Source organism: Hyperoodon ampullatus (genome assembly GCF_949752795.1).
Source record: "Hyperoodon ampullatus genome assembly, chromosome: 2".
NCBI classification, from domain to species: Eukaryota; Metazoa; Chordata; class Mammalia; order Artiodactyla; family Ziphiidae; genus Hyperoodon; species Hyperoodon ampullatus.
In genome coordinates this window covers 94536231-94555904 of record NC_136915.1, presented here as the reverse complement: position 1 = coordinate 94555904, position 19674 = coordinate 94536231, and positions in this window count along the sequence as shown.

Sequence of the window (19674 nt, the reverse complement as noted above, 5' to 3'; positions counted from 1 at the left end):
CGTGGTGCACTAACCCCTTCAGGCTCTCTTCCTGCCGCCAGCCCCTGTCCTCTCCCTGTGCTCCGACTGAAAGCCGATACCCGAGCCTCAGCTCCCAGCCCCGCCCGCCCCGGCGGCCAAGCAGATAAGCCTCTCGGGCTGGTGTGTGCCTGAGGGCACCGATCCTCTGTGCCGGAATCTCTCCGCTTTGCCCTCCACACCCCTGTTGCTGTGGTCTCCTCCGCTACTCCGAAGCTTTCCCCCTCCGCCACCTGCAGTCTCCGCCCGCGAAGGGGCTTGTAGTGTGTGGAAACCTTTCCTCCTTCACGGCTCCCTCCCACTGGTGCAGGTCCCGTCACTATCCTTTTGTCTCTGTTTATTCTTTTTTTCTTTTGCCCTACCCAGGTATGTGGGGAGTTCCTTGCCTTTTGGGGGGTCTGAGGTCTTCTGTCAGCGTTCAGTAGGTGTTCTGTAGGAGTTGTTCCACGTGTAGATGAATTTCTGATGTATCTGTGGGGAGGAAGGTGATCTCCACGTCTTACTCTTCCGCCATCTTCCTCCGGGTCACCCAGAGGTTAACTTTTAAAAACTGATTTAAATGCAGCTTACCAAAAATACTTGCTGCTGTATTGAACTCATTTATACTTTACATGTCACTATTTTAATTTTTCAATATAAAATGTGTAGCTTTTAAAACGTTTGGTAATATGTTTCTAATTATAATATAATGCATATTTATTGATGAAATTTGAAAACAGAAATATAATTTAATGTATACAATAAAGTATGAATATCACAGAGTAATATCTACTCTAAAAATGTGGTAATTTTTTGTATGGTTATTTCATGTATAAATGTATATTTATATTTATAAAATATACATTTTATTTTACATTGTATTAAATACATTGTATCATACTATATAAAGCTTTATTTCTTGATTTTTTGCTTACAATTACATTATTACTATATACTATATCTTATTTCTTAGATAGTTTTGCAAATGTGATTTCTAAAATTCTATATATAGATAGATAATGCTTTATTTAATATATTTGCAATTTGGACATTAGGTTTATTTGTCATTTGTGCAATCATAAATAAAGGCAGTGCCGAAAATTCTTGTTTACAGTTATTTGAAGGCATTTATTCTAAGATTATTTTCATGGGATGAATTCTTAGAAGAGCTAGTAGATGTAAGAATATGAAAATTTCTAAAACTTATTATACATATTGTCATATTCATCTTTAACTTTGTTAAAGTGTGTAACAAAAAAAGAATTTTATTATAATTGCTTTATTGCTTTTTAGAAGGTTGATTTTTTAAAAAACATGCATATTCACCATTTGTATTACTTCTTTTTAAAATATCTGTTCATGTATTTGTATATTTAATTAAGGTAATATTTATATTATTGATCTATAAGAACTATGTATATATTGTCTATATTTATACTTATAATATATCAGATAATATACAATATATAATTACATACTATTACTTCCCAAATCCTTGCTCATAAGGATTAACACTGACTGGATGGCTTCTTCTGTCTCTGACATAGATGATCACTTAGTCAACCTTTCTAAATTAATTTCTGGTGTAAAATGTATGTGTGGACAAATTGAATGAGTGACCCTCAGGGAATTACTTATTTTATAGAAGCACCTGAAAAGGCATTTTTACCCACTTCACATTGAATGGTACCATGAAAATAAGGGAGAATAAGGCTGAAAATACTGTGTTACCTTTTGTGCTTTTTGCAAAGATGAATAATCATTATTCAGCTCCCTAAATAGAAAAATGCAATTTGGACCATTTTCTTGTTAATCTCTAGGACTTCACAAATGAAATTGAAAGTAAGTGTGTAAACTAAAACTAAATTGAGAAAATAAGTATTACTGATAATAACTTTTAAATGCTTTCTAAATTCCTAAGATTGTTGATTCAAATTAGAATTTACTCTATGTAATTATTCATAGAATAGAAAAAAGAATCTGTTATCTTCATTGAATGTGGAAAATATTGGAAAATAAGAGAATACTATGTGGATACAATGGCTCCAATGAATAAAAATGTCTCTAACCTGAGGAAAAGATGAACATTTTTTTCCCCCTGAGGCTAACAGAAAGTTAATTATTTAACATCAATAATATTAAAATTTCACACATTATCTATAACAAATACTATTAACATTGATATTTGGGTTCATTTTCCATTATAGATTTCTATAAATTATTATCTGAGGTTGAGGAGGTATTAAGATAAAGAGATAAATTAAGAGAAATATAAATGGAAAGTCAAAAGTATTAGCCAGGCTCTCAGGTATACAATGTGCCTTTCAGTGCTGGGATCAATGAAATGCATATTCAGAAGGCAATGCCAAGCACCATTTCTAAAATGATACACTATGCATTCTTTGAGAGCATTCTATTATTTCCCTATCAATTAATCAGTTTACTAATCACCTAATGAAGTCAGTTTCAGCTATAATTTTCAGTATTTATGAGATCCTCATCAACGATTAGCACTTTTATGAGCCCATTCCAAGGTAAGTAGAATATATAGATTCTACCCAGTCTACACACATTCTCTTACTCAGGTGACAGCTATGGCACCCTAGGAAGCTCACTGGTCTTTACTTTTGTTTGGGTTTGTGTTCTGTCTCATCCAATTACCAGAAGGATAAACAATGTTTCAGAGTTTCTGTATCTGTAAACTCAAATAACAGTGTGTTCATAGATCTACTGTATAGATAAAATACAATAAAATGCTCATAATCCTTATGAGCATGTATATAATTAATGTAATATGAAAATTTTACATTGGTATTAAAAATAATAAATACAAACAGAGAGATACATATAGAAATGAGGATAATTAAGCCAGACAGCAAGGAATGTTTACTTTTAGTGAGGAGTTATAATTGTGATACCCATTCTTCGAGATAATTGTGAGGTACAATATAATAAGTAGGATGTTCAAAGAGTAGGTTTATCAAGGCTTTTGGGGAGTTAACAAAGCCAGGATCAGTAAATCCTACCTTTAGGATGGAAAAAGAAGAATTTTTGGAAGGCAAGGGTTTGGTGACAAATGGAATTGCTAAAAAATTACTTGCAGTAATCACTGAAGATGCTGGTATTTCCTGAAAGGACTGGGGGCAAATTAACATCTCCCCCCTGCAACTGTACATTGGAGGTTATTGGGAATATATCAAAGAACAAATGATTATGATAAACTGTCAATGATAATAAAAGAAAATTAAAAAGGAAAGAAAATGGGACCAAAAGAGCCACAAGTTAAGATTTGAAATTTGTTAAATGTATAACTCCCATTAAAACTTATCTCATTATTTTCAATAAATCAAGCACAATAAGAAAATTAAATCAGTAAAGCTTCTCAAAATGTTTACAGTGTAGCACGTAATATGCAAGAGAAAAAAACAATATAAAGTAAGCTGTAGGAAAAAAAGAGTGAAGTGACTTGTTGGCAATATTAATAGACTTTTTGAGCTTAAAAATTCATCACCTCACATAAAGATGTAAATTTCTATTTTATTTTAGAAAAGTGAAAAAGTTATTTGATTTTTGAAAAATTCAGGAAAAGAGTAGGTATGTTTTGCCACAAAGAATCTGTTGAAAATAAGAGATTCAAAAAAAAAGGCAAAGAAATATAACTTCTAGAATATGTCTTCTGAGATCACTGATAAAATGCCCACTGTCACCTCAGGCCATTTTGAAAGGTTGCATTCATATGATCAAGGGAAGGACTGGGGGAAACTATGCCACATTTATTTTTTTCTTTCTCACAGTTAAAAGAAAAGGAAATATGTCTGACTGCAACCTTTGTGTTGCCTTTTTGCGAGCTCTAGAGATTTAAATAAAATAAAATAACACATATGAAACTGGCTCTTTGTTTTAAACTCAAATAATATTTACTTTGTTGAATTTGTTAATACTTTATTCACCTGAGCCACCACTGGAAATTTACTTCAAAGTTGCTCTATTTTAATCCTACCTGAATGATATATAATAGGAAATACATTTACTGGCCCTCAAATTTATAATCACAAGTACCAAATACAATATTCATATGTTTAGAATTACTTTGAACTACTTAGAAAAACATCTTATGAAAGAACGATCCTATTACATTCCTGATAAAGAAATACACACACACACACACACACACACACACACACACACAATCTTACATGCCAATGCATAAAGTTAAAGGTTTTTGGTGGTTATAATATTTATAATATCTTTATTTGTTATGACATTATTAGAACAAAAACTAGAATTCAGCATGCAATTTAACTCAGCAAGTCTAAAATTGCTCGTGAACATAGGCACATTCACACAAACTTAAAAAAAGATACATCAACCAAAATCTAACAATTTTACAGTGAATTATCTCACGAGGTCAATAAATGGCTCTCTGTTTTCCTTTATTTAAGTTTTCATGATAATTATTTGAGGTAAACAAGGCTATTGCCTGTTTCTGATTTAAAGTCACAATTCTAAAGCAATGAGACAAAAAGATGCCAGCTTCTTAATTACAGGTAATGTTCCAAAATACTTCTTATAAACCTATTTGCATAAAAATCCAAAGTAACAACATGCAAATGAATCTGTTTTCAAATAACTGCTATCTCCATTTTGTGGGCCTGGGTACAGGGTTTGGAGAAGGGGGGCAGTGGCTTTGCTCTACCAGTAGCTTTGTTCATACTACAAAAGATTAAATATTGATAGTTCATAATTAGAGATGCTTCTCTTTTTTATGGAAAACCTCATGTTTTTGAAAAACATTTGCAAGATGAATTAGAGTGGCATATATAGACAATATAATAGATTAGTATCATGTTTTATTTCACTTTATTTTTTTCCTTTTAGTAAGATACAAAACAGATCAGAGAATATACCCTCTATTCATTTGTTTTTACCATCCTCTGAGCAGATTTTTTTTAAAAAAAGAGAGAAATGGGGCAATGTATCTAGGAGGGTGATTAGTGTATCTTCTGAATTTTCATACTGTCTGGAACCTTAGTTTATATAAGATATACAAATATGGTGCCTTAAAAATATATAAAATGTAATAATTGTTAGAATAACATTCATTGTGCCAGTTTGGGTCATTCTGCCCACTCTTCTCAGAAGGTTGTGCTGAGGGCTCCTAATATTTTTAACAATTAAAAATAAAACACTCTATTTTTAGTTTTTGAAGGAACCTCCGTACTGTTTTCCATAGTGGCTGTATCAATTTACATTCCCACCAACAGTGCAAGAGGATTCCCTTTTCTTCATACCCTCTCCAGCATTTATTGTTTGTAGATTTTTTGAGATGGCCATTATGACTGGTGTGAGGTGATACCTCATTGTAGTTTTGATTTGCATTTCTCTAATGATTAGTAATGTTGAGCATTCTTTCATCTGTTTGTTGGCAATCTGTATATCTTCTTTGGAGAAATGTCTATTTAGGTCTTCTGCCCATTTTTGGATTGGGTTGTTTGTGTTTTTGATATTGAGCTGCATGAGCTGCTGGTAAATTTTGGAGATTAATCCTTTGTCGGTTGCTTCATTTGAAAATATTTTCTCCCATTCAGAGGGTTGTCTTTTCGTCTATCATACGACACAGCAAACCCACTACTGGGCATATACCCTGAGAAAACCATAATTCAAAAAGAGTCATGTACCACAATGTTCATTGCAGCTCTATTTACAGTAGCCAGGACATGGAAGCAACCTAAGTGTCCATCGACAGATGAATGGATAAAGAAGATGTGGCACATATATACAATGGAATATTACTCAGCCATATAAAGAAATGAAATTTAGTTATTTGTAGTGAGGTGGATGGACCTAGAGTCTGTCATACAGAGTGAAGTAAGTAAGAAAGGAAAAAAAATATATATCGTATGCTAACACATATATATGGAATCTAAAAAAAAAAAAAATGGTTCTGAAGAACCTAGGGGCAGGACAGGAATAAAGATGCAGACATAGACAACTGACTTGAGGATATGGGGAGGGGGAAGGGTAAGCTGGGACGAAGTGAGAATGGCATGGACATATATACCTTACCAAATGTAAAATAGACAGCTAGTGGGAAGCAGTCACATAGCACAGGGAGATCAGCTCGGTGCTTTGTGACCACCTAGAGGGGTGGGATAGGGAGGGTGGGAGGGAGATGCAAGACGGAGGAGATATGGGGATCTACGTATATGTATAGTTGATTCCCTTTGTTATAAAGCAGAAACTAACACACCATTGTAAAGCAATTATACACCAATAAAGATGTTAATAAATAAATAAAATATTCTTCTCAGCAGAAGTATCACAAATGTCAGTGATCCTTTCAGTTGATTTCATCTTTAAGTCAAATTAACACAGGTCTTATTGCAGAAAAAAAAAAAAAGTATTTCTTTTCCCTGATCAAGTTGCTTCATCACATTGTCCAAACTTTGAGCATGAAAGTCGAAGGTCCAGAAGATCTGGCATATATTTATTTACTTTTCAAAAATATTTAATTTTTCAAAATTAATTAATTATTCAAAAGCATTTGCTGAGTGGCTTCTCTGTGTTAGACACTGGGCTAGGAACAGGGAACTGAGAAATGAACATTCCCAAGCTTACCTAAATGGACAATTGGGTTGGCCAAAAAGTGCCTTAGGTTTTTAAGTAAAAATAAAAGACACATTTTTCATATTCACCAAGAACTTTACTGAACAATGTATTCACCCTTTTGTTCCACTACCTTCTGCCATTTTTCAGGCAAATTTGTAATTCCACCTTCCCAAAACTTTTTGAGCAAATAACTGTCCCAGGTTCCTTTTACACTCTTTCAGGGAACTGAAATTTTTTCCATTAAGAGAATTTTGTAAAAACCTAAATAAGTGGAAATCTGAAGGTGAAATGTCTGAATATGATGGATGAATCAGAACTTCCCAGCCATGCTGTAACAGTTTTTTCCTGGTCAACAAAGAAACATGTGGTCTTGTGTTATCCTGATGGAAAATTATGCATTTTCGTTAACTAATTCTGGATTCTTTTCTTCGAGTGCTGCTTTCAGTTGGTCTAACTGGGAGCAGCACTTGTTGGAATTAATCAACTGGTTTTCCAGAAACAGCTCATAATAGAGGACTCCCTTCCAATCTCACAATATACACAACATCACATTCTTTGGATGAAGACTGGTCTTTGGTGTGGTTAGTGGTGGTTCATTTCACTTGCCCCATGATCTCTTCCATTCCACATTATTATACAGTATTCACTTTTCATTGCCTGTCACAATTTGTTTTAAAAACAAAGAATCACATACAGAAATAGAGTCAAGATGGTTATTTTTGCTTAACTTATGTGGAACCCAAACATCAAAGTGATTCACATAACTAAGCTGGTGCAAATGATTTTCAGTGCTTGACTTGGATATTTTGAGTATGTCGGCTATCTCCTGCGTTATATAACATTGATTGTTCTCAATTATTGTCTTGATTTGATCACTATCAACTTCAACTGGCCTTCCCAACCGTGAAGCATCATCCAGAGAGAAATTACCGGCACGAAACTTCACAATTTTGACACATTCATTCAGTCACAGCATCTTCTCCATTCACTGCACAAATCTTTTTTTGCATTTCAGTTATGTTTTTACCTTTTTTGAAATAATAAAGCATAATATGCCAAAAGTGTTGCTTTTTTCTTCCATCTTCAATATTAAAATGGTTACACAAAAATTCACCAATTTTGATGTCTTTTTTTTTTTTTTTTTTTTTTTTTGCGGTATGTGGGCCTCTCACTGTTGTGGCCTCTCCCGTTGCGGAGCACAGGCTCCGGACGCACAGGCTCAATGGCCATGGCTCACAGGCCCAACCGCTCCGCGGCATGTGGGATCTTCCCAGACCGGGGCACGAACCCGTGTCCCCTGCATCGGCAGGCGGACTCTCAACCACTGCGCCACCAGGGAAGCCCTGATGTCTTTTTTTAAATGCATGCTGATATGACAGGTGTCACGTACAATCCAACAAAATTGTTTTGAATGAAGTTAAAGACAACTAAGTGCTACTAGAGCCATCTTATGGAAAACGTGAACAAACCTTTTGGCCAACCCAATAGTTTCTCATGCAAATTAGAGAACCATGTGCTATGGTTCTAATAAAGGTTCCTTCAAGTTGCAGTGGAATGCATATGGGAAGAAGCATTATTTCTCTTAGAGGATTTTGGGGGGTGATAGTTAAAGGATTTATAAATGCAGCCTCAAATCTTGCCTAATAGGCCGTTGTTACTTTTCAATCAGTTTGAGTAAAAGTTAAAGCATATTTATTATCCCTTTTCTGCCGGTAAAAATTATATAGAGGCTAGAAGTAGAAACTGAAAATTAAGATGAGAGTACCATAGTGTGAAAACTGGAAAACTTCCAGTAAATTTAATAATGAGGAAGTGCTCATTAACGTCAAAAACTACAGTGATCAATACTTTAAAAGGGGCACTGTAGATAGCTAAAACAGATGAGTAGATTTTACAAGCACGCATTCTGTAGAATGGAGGCACCATTGAGAATATGAAGCTTGAGGTGCAGGTTGTGAGAATTCAAATCCAGGCCTGTTCCCTTTCTTACTTCTGTTGGAACCTGTTAGTAATTTATTTTGAGGTAAAAACTGTAAGTATTGTTTATAGAAATATGTTGATGCTGTGCCATTGAAATTGAATTTAAACAGTAAAAACCTAAACTATATTATTTTGAAGGAAAATAATATTTTATGAGATATTATCATATAATGGAACTAAAAACACTCTTGAAAATAATCAGAGGTTAAAGATTTTGTATAACACATACCTATTCCATCTTTAAACTGTTACCGTTGCATTGAGAAAGTTTTCTATTTGAACTGTGGTCAGGCATGAGAGACAGTAACTGGAAAGAGCTTACCTAGTTCTTAAGAATTTACCTAGAAAGTTTTATAGATTCAGATAGCAAAATGATATTTTAATGGATATATTTTTTTGTGTGTGTGTATACACTGAAGAATGAAGATCAAGTATAGTGTCCTAATATGAATGAAATTAGGAAATTTGAAGGGTAAATAAAAGACTTTTAACAAATTAAGATGCATAGATTAGATGATGATAGGAATACAAAATATGCTGTCAACCCGAATTATTTTTAACACATGGGTATTTATAGAGGGCTTTTTTTCTCTGTGTAGTTAGGCAACTCTTGGTGCCCTTTACAAAGGTCAGCAACTCCCAGGAAGATGGATTATATGTAGGTAGAACAATCTGGCATCTGTTATGCTAAATTCCCGCTAACACTAATAAGATTATCTCTACCCTTTTCCTCCATTTCCAAATAGTTTTGGAGATCTCATTTTTAGAAAAGTATTTGGTATAGTTTATATGCAAAGAGTATTCCCCTTTCCTATTATTTGACAATAAGTTAAGATATTTTACAGGACATATTAGTTAGAAGAAAGCCGTTTTGGAAATGAAGAAAGCACTGGAGTATAAAGGGCGTTTCTCAATTTGTAACTGAGCTCCATTACATTTTATTTGGAAAAGCACTACTACAATACTTATACTAACCTTTTACTATATTTTAAATTAGTACAAAGTAATCAGTCCCTTTACAAACAAAATAAAGTACTTTACCAGTAATGTCTGGTTTCCCTAGGTAGGTGAACCCCGCCATAGACTACTAACCACACTATTATCTTTCCTGAGTTTTTAAGGTGCTTTGCTTATGGAATACAGAACAATGCACCACTTGCAAAAGTAGCCTGATCACTGAATGAGAACTAAAGCGATGACTATCTTCTCTTCATGCAAAGGCTTGCATGAAATAAAATCGTCATGAAAAATTTAGTTAGTAGACAAAGAAAGAATGGTAGAATCTCATTTCACTTGTGTATGCAGACTTAGAGTGGACAGAACATTTATTGTGGGGATACAGATTGATATTTGAAAGAACATGAGTAGAAAGATCTCTTTTACCAAACACACATGATAAATGACGATGTTGTGCATAAAATGCATAAAATGAAATGAGAAATAGCAAAGATCATACTTAATTTATTCCAAGTAGTCTTTTCAAAGAATTTAAAAATATCAAGTGCTAATTTATCCATTAAGAATATTACATTTCCTAATAGCAACCAGTTTGTTGGAAGCAATCCCTTGAAAACAAACAAAAGCTTAATTGTACTATTTATTAATCATTTAAGATAATAGTGAAATTGATAATGGATATATTACCCTAAAGAAGAATTATTCTGAATTCAAATTTCTTGGTTATATATTTTAAAAATTGTCAAGGGCAAATTCTGTTCACAACCCTATGTCTTCCTCTTATAGTTTTATAGTAAAATCATATTTTCAAACTCTAATTTCTAATCATACTTTTGGAGTAAAGATTAATAATGACTTGGTTTTATGCCTCTGATTTCTCCATATGGAGAGCAGCACAACACAAATTATTACGGTTTTATAATTTTAAATAGACACACTTTTATCATCAAAGTAATACACACTCAAGGGCAAAATAAATAAGTAAAATGCACTAAAAGTCTCACTACCTAGAGACTGGTATTGTTAACATCTTACTCTATGTAACCTAATCTAGACATTTTTATATACGTAAGGTGAAAATCGAATCATTCAGCAAATTTCTGTAATATCTTTTCTCCTGCATTTTTACAGTATTTTTGATATGTTCTACGTGTCATCATGTATATATCAGCATTCTTAATGTTGGAAATTATAGTAAATACTGAACCTGGATTTTTATAAACAACTTTGTGAGATGCACTGTTGTAGCTACATCTTTCCTATTACCCTCTAAAAAGCCTTTGGGAGAATGCAAAAATGGCCTTCAGAAAATTTGTGCCAAGCAGTTCGTGCAAGTGAATTTTTTAAGCAGTTCAGGTAAGTGCTAGTTTCTTGCATGCATTAATTACCCTACTGAACATGATTTTGTTTTAATTTGCTTTTCTGATTTTAAAAAGTGGATAATTTAAATATCCTTATTGGATATCTAAAAAATAAATTTCTCATTCAAGTCATTTGTCTGTGTTTCTATTGGCATATTTATCATTTTCTAATGAATTTATAGGTGTCCTTTAAGTATTTTGATAGATACTCACTTTTGCAAAATTTCTCATTCTGAGCTATATGAGATACTCAATATTGAATTAATAAAATTTGCATTTTTAAAGAATCAGTCATATAACTGACCAACTTAAATGTTACATGAAAACCATTGCTATGTGTGGGTTAATATTAACCTGAAATAATATAGTGACTTTCTGTAACATATAGCATATTATTTAGACAAATAATAAAGCTGAATAAATTATAGAATGCAGATGCTGAAAACAGGAGTTCCTTGTGCTCTTGTGAAATAAGTTTAACACTGACCATGTTTAAAAAGAAAAATAATAACATGCTAATGAAATAAATTTAAAAGAATAATTAATAAACAGTATACTATTAGAAGTACAAACTGGCAGAATATAAAGCTTGTTGGCCTAGTATTTTGGGTAGAAAATAATCTTTGTGTCATAGTGGACCATAACCTTGAACAGTTTCAAGGATAAGGAAGTACTGGTGATGAGAAAGCATGATATTTGATAGCATTAATGACTTACATAATAGGAAATTGATTTCCTAACATCTTTCCCTTCCATAGTGGCTTTTCCCTTAGATTGAAAGAGAATCAATATGTGAATATCTGAGTATATGAAAGGCAGCCAAGCGCAAAGAAAACACTATTCAATTAGCAGTTAGGAGACCTGATTTCTTAACCTAGTTGTGCCACAAATGAGTTGTGTGACCTTGGGCAAGTCATTTGGTCTTTCCAAGATTTACTTTCTTCATCCAAAAAAGAAAATGGTATCCAAGGCCCAGAACTAAATTCATTAAATTCAATTTTGAAATAAATTTAAATAAAAAGGAAAGTATTAAAAATACCTTGAATATCCTTTGATGATGTTTCCTAAACTGTCTTTATGAAGGCCGTTTTCCTTTTTGTAATAACTATTGTTTTGTGAGAGTTTAATTTGGAATAAGTACTATTCTTATTGAATGCTAACAAAACTTTAGAAGGTGAGTATTGCCCTTATTTCATTTTATAAGTGAAGAAACTGATCTAAGAGAGGCTAAATGATTCGCCTGCTTCACAGTGCTAGTGAGCAGTCAGACTAGGATTCAAAGGCAGGCAGTCTGACTCTGTAATCTAACTTTAAGCATCACCTACACTTTCATCAGTACGTATTTTTGCTCAAATAAACTTGGGAAACACTGGCTTCACCAGAGCAAAATCAGTTGAACACAGGACATTTTAGAATATTTAAGATTTGTTTTGAATATCCAAGAGGGAATCATGTACAGAGCTGCCCACTTTTTTTTTTTTTTTTTTTTTTTGACTACAGAAGTCCTATGAAAAGGAATACTGAACATGTCAAAGGCACTAATGTTCTGCAAAATTCTTTTGGAAAATGCTGAGTCTTCACAGACATCCAATGGTACTTTCACTCAGGAAGATCTTTATAAAAAACAATTCCTTAAATAATTTGGAGAAGTATTAAAGATGAAAAATCTATCTATGGGATTTACTTTCCCATAAGACTAAATCCCATTTTCCATGTTTTTTTCCTGTTTAGTACATTTTAATGTAAGAAATTTTACCAGTGCATTACAGATGTGTTTACTGGGGCTCCCCTGGTGACGCAGTGGTTAAGAATCTGCCTGCCAATGCAGGGGTCATATGTTCAAGCCCTGGTCTGGGAAGATCCCACATGCCGCGGAGCAACTAAACCCGTGCAGTACAACTACTGAGCCTGTGTTCTAGAGCCCGCAAGCCACAACTACTGAAGCCTGTGCATGACAACTACTGAAGCCCACATGCCTAGAGCCCATGCTCCACAAGAGAAGTCACCGCAATGAGAAGCCCACTCACCACAAGGAAGAGTAGCCCCCACTCGCCGCAACTAAAGAAAGACTGAGCGCAGTGACGAAGACCCAACACAGCCAAAAATAAACATATATATATTTCTATATATAGAACGTTCTCTATCTATCTATCTGTCTAACTATCTATCTATCTATATAGAATGATGTGTTTACCAAGGGAAAACTGGCTTCAGGATGGTAGTGTTCTGGAAAGATGTTGATACTTTTATACTAAGAGCATTCTTTCCCAGCGGTTTTGCTTAGGACATTGTGGAGAACATTTTTTACCATTTCTTAGTAGTTCTGAAATTCAAATATAGTGATTGTTTGAAAAATATTTTCCATAATACATTATAAAAGAATAAAAATAACCCATAATTTATAGCATTATCCTGTGAATGTCTAAGTATTTCAATTATATTCATCAAATAAGCAAGCTATGATAAAACAAAAATCACGATTTTTCCAAATTAGATACTTCATCATATTTACTCATCTGAGATTTTCTAAATACCACTTTGAACAAAAATGTTTACAGACAAAATAAAAAAAAAACCTTTATACTCAGTGAGCGTGTCAATGATATACATATTTAATGGATAGATTAGTATTTGATATATTTCAAATTGATTTTTCTCTTTCTCCTGAGACTCATAAAATATATTCAATATCATAAAACACCCCAGAATTAGAATACAGGGAGAACAACATAATAGAGTTGATCCTCATTATTCACAGATTCTGTATTTGTAAATTAGCTTTCTCACTAAAATGTATTTGCAACCCCAAAAGCAATACTTTGTGGTCATTAGCAGACATGCTCAGAATGGAGAAAAATTTGTCTCATTCAACTCGTTTATTCCCAGTTCAGGTTGAAGGAGATGGTGCTCTGCCTTCTTGTTCCAGCTCTCCCACTATAATAGTGTCCTTTCTTCGATCTATTTGTTACCATTGTTTTTTATTTTTAATCAACTGTACATTTTAAGATTTTGTTTCCAGATACTCCCCTGACATACTTCTAAAATGTATAGAAAGAAGTCTTGCAAATAAAAGCTGAATTACTTTTTTAAGCCACAAAATCACTGCTGTGGGTTCCTAATGGAAAAGAAAGTGGGATCGAATGTGGTGGGCAAATTGTCCCCATTCTAAAATGACTTGTTTATAGTGAGGACTGAGGAGACACGGTTCCACTTTGAAATCTCAAAGCAGAGTTGAGAGAGAGAACCCATGACATAAAAATCAGAATTCTTAAAGCAATGTGGGTAGAAAAAAGACCTTCCAATCCCCTAAAGTAGATTCTTAGAAAGGAAATTGCCAGAGTGGGAGAATATGACAGGATGGGTCTTGAGCATGAATTGCCAAAGTTACTGATACTTACCAGATATACTTGGAAAATTAAGAAGGAGCTGAGTTTATTCTTTATGCAAATATACAGTAAAGTTTAAATTATTCTCATTCATATGATATAATCGCTCATTTTAGAAGGTACTACAGTTAAGCAAAGCTTATAAAATCTAGGATAATAGCAGACATGAGAAGACGTGAGATTTTATGTGGTGGATAGGCTTCTCTATATATAATCTAGTATTATACATGTAAATTTTAAGAAAGAGCAGTTATTTGGAAAAGCAGATCTCTGGTTCAAGAGAAAGGGGTATAGATTTTAGGTGATTATAGATATAGCTATAGAGAATTATAGCTACTAGTATACATATATACATTAATATATATTATCAATATTAAGTATATATATAGTTAGCATATATTTATACTATATAGTATCTATGTATGTTATCCATACAAATCACAGTATATAGACTTGGTAGTTAGCTACAAATAGGGGTTATTGAGCACAAAGGTACAGATGAAAATCTCCAAGGCAAAATGTATAAGAAATGTGTAATAGCAGCAGTGACTAGAGGAATGTCCACTTCTAGGGAGTTTGTAGAAGAAAATTAACAAGTAGAAGACATGTCAAAATTCTGTGAAGAAAGTAAGGTAGAATATAATGATGTGACCATCGGGACTGGATGTCATTACTGATGTGATTTTCATGTCAACGGAGGTAACAGGCTGAAACAGGTATGTTATATTTAAGGCAATCAGTGTGCATCAGAAAAATAAAGCTGAGTGAACATTATATGGAAAACTTATGACAGGGAGGTGGGTGGAGGGGTGATAGAAGCAACAAAACTACCCTTCCTCAAGCTTCTGCAGCCTACATACTTAAACTTTTAAAAAGAATTTCACAGTGCTTGGTACTTGGAAGTACTCAACAGATTTCATTTAAGTAAAATATATTATTTAGACTCCAGTGGAAAATAAAATAAACATGTGATCTGTATAGAATCAACATTCCTATTAACATAGGAAAATAACTGAGACAATGACATTAAGTAAACTGTATCAGGATACACAGTAGAGACTCAGGGTGTGAATGCAGGCAAGTTCAAATTCTAAGCATGAGCTCTTACTCTGTTTTAATGCCTAACCATTTAAGTTGGAATGTTGATGTGTAAAACTCCCTCTCTAAAGAATGATTTGTTTACTTATTTAAATAGACTATATTTTTTAGACTTGTTTTAGGTTCACAGCAAAATTGAGGGAAAAGTATGGAGATTTCCTATATACACCCTGTCCCTAAACATACATAGTTTCCCTGGTTATTAATTACTCCCACCAGACTGGTAAAATTGTTACAACTGATGAACCAACATTAACATATCAATATCATCCAAAGTTCATAGTTTACATTAGGTTTCACTCTTGGTGTTACACCTTCTATGGGTTTGGACAAATGTATAATGGCATGTATCCACCATTACATTATCATATAGAACAGTTTCGCTGCCCTAAAAATTCTCTGTGCTCTGCCTATTCATCCCTCCCTCTCCCTTAACTCCTAGTAATCACTGATTTATTTACAGTGTCCACAGTTTTGCCTTTTCCAGACTGTCATATAGGTGGAATCATATACTATATAGACTTTCCAGATTGGCTTATTTCACTTAGTAATATCCACTTAGGGTCCCTCCGTGTCTTTTCATGGCTTGATAGTTCTGAAAAACATTCCATTCCTTGGATGCACCACAGTTTATTTATCTATTCACCTCCTGAAGAACATCTTGGTTGCTTCCAGGTTTGGGCAATTATGAATAAAGCTGCTATAAACATTTGTGTGCTTTTGTGTAGATATAAATTTGGAACTTTTGGGGGGTAAATACCAAGGAGTGTAATTGTTGGACTGCGTAGAAAGAGTACGTTTTGTTTTGTAAGAAACTGCCAAATGGTCTGCCAAAGCTGCTGTACCATATTGTAGCCCCACTAGCACTGTATGAGAGTTCCTGTGGCTGCATATCCTCACCAGCATTTGGTGTCATCAGTTTCTTGGATTTTGGCCATTCTCTAATAGGTGTGCGGTGGTATCTCATTGTTGTTTTAATTTGTATTTCCCTGATGACATAATGTGGAACATCTTTTTTCATATATGTATTCATCATCTGTATATTGTCTTTGGCAAAGTGTTAAGGTCTGTGACCCATTTTTAAACCAAGTTGATTGTTTTCTTATTGCTGAGTTTTAAGAGTTCTTTGTTATAGGATAGTTATTTTGGATAAATAAACTTTATATGTCTTTTGTAAATATTTTCTCCTAATTTGGGGTTTTTCTTTTCATTCTTTTGACACTGTCTTTCGTGGAGCAGACGTTCATAATTTTAATGAAGTCCAGCTTATCAATTCTTTCTTTCATGGATTGTGACTTTTATCTAAAGTCCTCAACAAACTCAAGGTTGTCTACAGTTTCTCCTGTGTTAACTTCTGGGAGTTTTATCTGTGAGCTCAACATTTACATGTATCATTATAATTCTAACTATTTTAATTATAGTCAATACACTAAGGAGAAGTTTGAGACAGCTGATATGATTTATTACCAATTCTAAACGCATTTGTCTTGCTTTTGGCAGTTGTGCTACCTCTGGAATGCCCCTGCCTGCTTGGCAGCAACCTGTCAGGGTCGTTATGATTGCTGTTTGCAGGGACATTAGCTGACAGTTCTTCCTCCACTCCTGATAAATATACGCCTGCCATGTAATCACACCCACAAGGTCTTGCCTCATCATTCACCTACAGCTTCATCAAATATAAGAATATGTATCATAAATATATTACAGCCACACATATATATGAATCAAACATAACATTACATGTATTAGATGACAAGAAGTTTATGCGATATTCCCTTTAGAAATGCCATGCTACACGAGGCTATAAGAGTGCCTGTATTGGGAGAAAACCCTTCTCTTGCTATGTTAAGGATACTTGAGTGGTTCTTAAAAACTGATATAGTGGAAAATAATTTCAGAGGCATGAGAGGATTTTCCCCAAGAGTAATATTTAAAAATAGGTGATTCTGAAATATTCTAGACTTTGTGATGGTATGGGAATTTCCTGTATTAAGTTATTAACAAAGATCTGCACTGGATGCATTCAAATATATAATTTCTTCTCTGATGCTGTTCTGTTCTAGCATATACTTATATTTTAAAGCTCTGCATTAGGAACTTGACCTTGTTTTTGTTGATAAATCTTTTATTCTTCTCTCATGAATTATTCAAGTACTGTGCCAGGCTAGCTTATTCCCAGTGAGTGAGAAGGAGCTCCTCAAATCATACACCATCATTGTTCTTAATAAAAACCAAAGTCTTTCTTTAAACAATTTTATATTGGTAAAATTGTATGTGTTTTGGTGACTTAATGTTCTGTATTGTTAAAATAAACATAATTTGAAAAGTATTTGATTCATTGAATCAATCTTAAATGAATTAACTTTCTCATGCTATTGGTCAACACCAAAAGAATATGGCTCCATTAGAAATGTGTAACTTGTCACACTGATATGCTAGAGTCAGTATTGCTCTGAGAAGAAGAGACAGAATTGAAACCACTAAAGACTATGCAATTGCATGATAAGAAAGAGACAGAAAGATACTCACAGGTGATAAGGACTGAAAAATGGCCAGGAAGAAGGCACTGATCTCTGGCCTACTGACTGTATGTGCATTAAAATAAGAGATAAAAGTTGTCAGATAGGATATATTTTAAAAAGAAAAAAAAGCTAAATCAGCTTTAGAGAGATTAAAGTCAACCTTATTAAGCAACTGACTTTGACTACAGAAAAAGTATCTGACACTAAGTTAAATAAATGTGAATATTTTACCATGAAACTGGTGGAAGGAAAAGAGCCAAAAAAAATTTTTTTTAAAGGGGAAATACTTTGTATCTCAATTTCTTCATCTGTATATTTGGTTTCCTTTTTTATTGATTTTAGACTATCAGAAATGGATGGAAATTTTAAAACACTTCTCATTTTACAGGAAACTGAAGAGTCTATAAGATAATCCCCAAAACCTATTTGTTATAAGGAATGGCTAGATTAGAAAGAAGGTTTTCAGATTCAGTCCATGTTAAACATTCTCTATGGTGTTTTCTTTTTTTAAATGTGACTTTTCCCTTAAAAGTGTATTATCTATGCATTGTTTTAATATTTAATATATATGCATCTGGGACTACCATATGTATACAATGTGTTTCTTTACATTAAACCCATTATATATTATAATTTTTAAATGAAATAATTTGGTATATGTGAAGAATCAGAAATATGGTTAATTTTTCAGTAAAATATAATAATAATTTTCCTAGGAAATATCTACAGTTCTATGTAGTTATAGTGCAAATATGCCTTAATATTAAAAATGTTTGAATTCCAACCACTTATTCATATAGCACAATTTAATATACCAAAACCTATCTTCCTATTAACTCCCTTTAAATAGACACATTCACTATATATGTTTACCAGAATAGATAGAACATCAGGCTTTATTTTCTATAACTTATAAGATCATTTATATTATAGGTTGCATTAAATGCTTTCTAATGTACATACTGTCCCCTCCTCCATATCCTCTCTGAGAAACCAAAACCTCCTTAGAAACATGGACCAACCCTCCCCAATTCCTCTAACAGATGCAAGGCACTCTCAGAAGAGAAGGAGAAGAAGAAAGAGGAGAAGGACGAGGGTGAATAGGAGTAGGAAGAAGAGGAGGAGATGATGATAAAGTGATAGTTGATGGTTGCTTGAGACTACACTGCAGATTATGTCATTAACTGGCTTTGAAAAGGAGTGTTGTTTTCATGTGCTAAAGCCGTTACCCACTTTTTCCATATTAGCAGAATATGCATTTTAAGGGGTTGAGTCTATCCCACTCCCATGTGATTTATGATTATATTCTAATTAGTCTAAGTTAATTATGGTAATCTCATTCAGACTCCCATTTTGACTTCCATGGGCTCTAGCACTTTGCCTCTGTGGGCTTGCTGGGAAATGTTTCCTTGCTCATAAAAGAAAGATAAGAAGAAATAATCAACTTCCCCCACTAGGCATGTTAGTACCTGCTCCTGGATTGTGGAATACATGCATAACAATGAGGGACTAGCCATGAAAAATTCAACAGACTTTGAGTGACCCTTTTGGTAGATGGATTGAACATGGTTTTTTTTGTGTGTGTGTGTGGTATGTGGGCCTCTCACTGTTGTGGCCTCTCCCATTGCGGAGCACAGGCTCCGGATGCACAGGCTCAGCGGCCATGGCTCACGGGCCCAGCCGCTCCACGACATGTGGGATCTTCCCGTACCGGGGCATGAACCCGTGTCCCCCGCATCGGCAGGTGGACTCAACCACTGTACC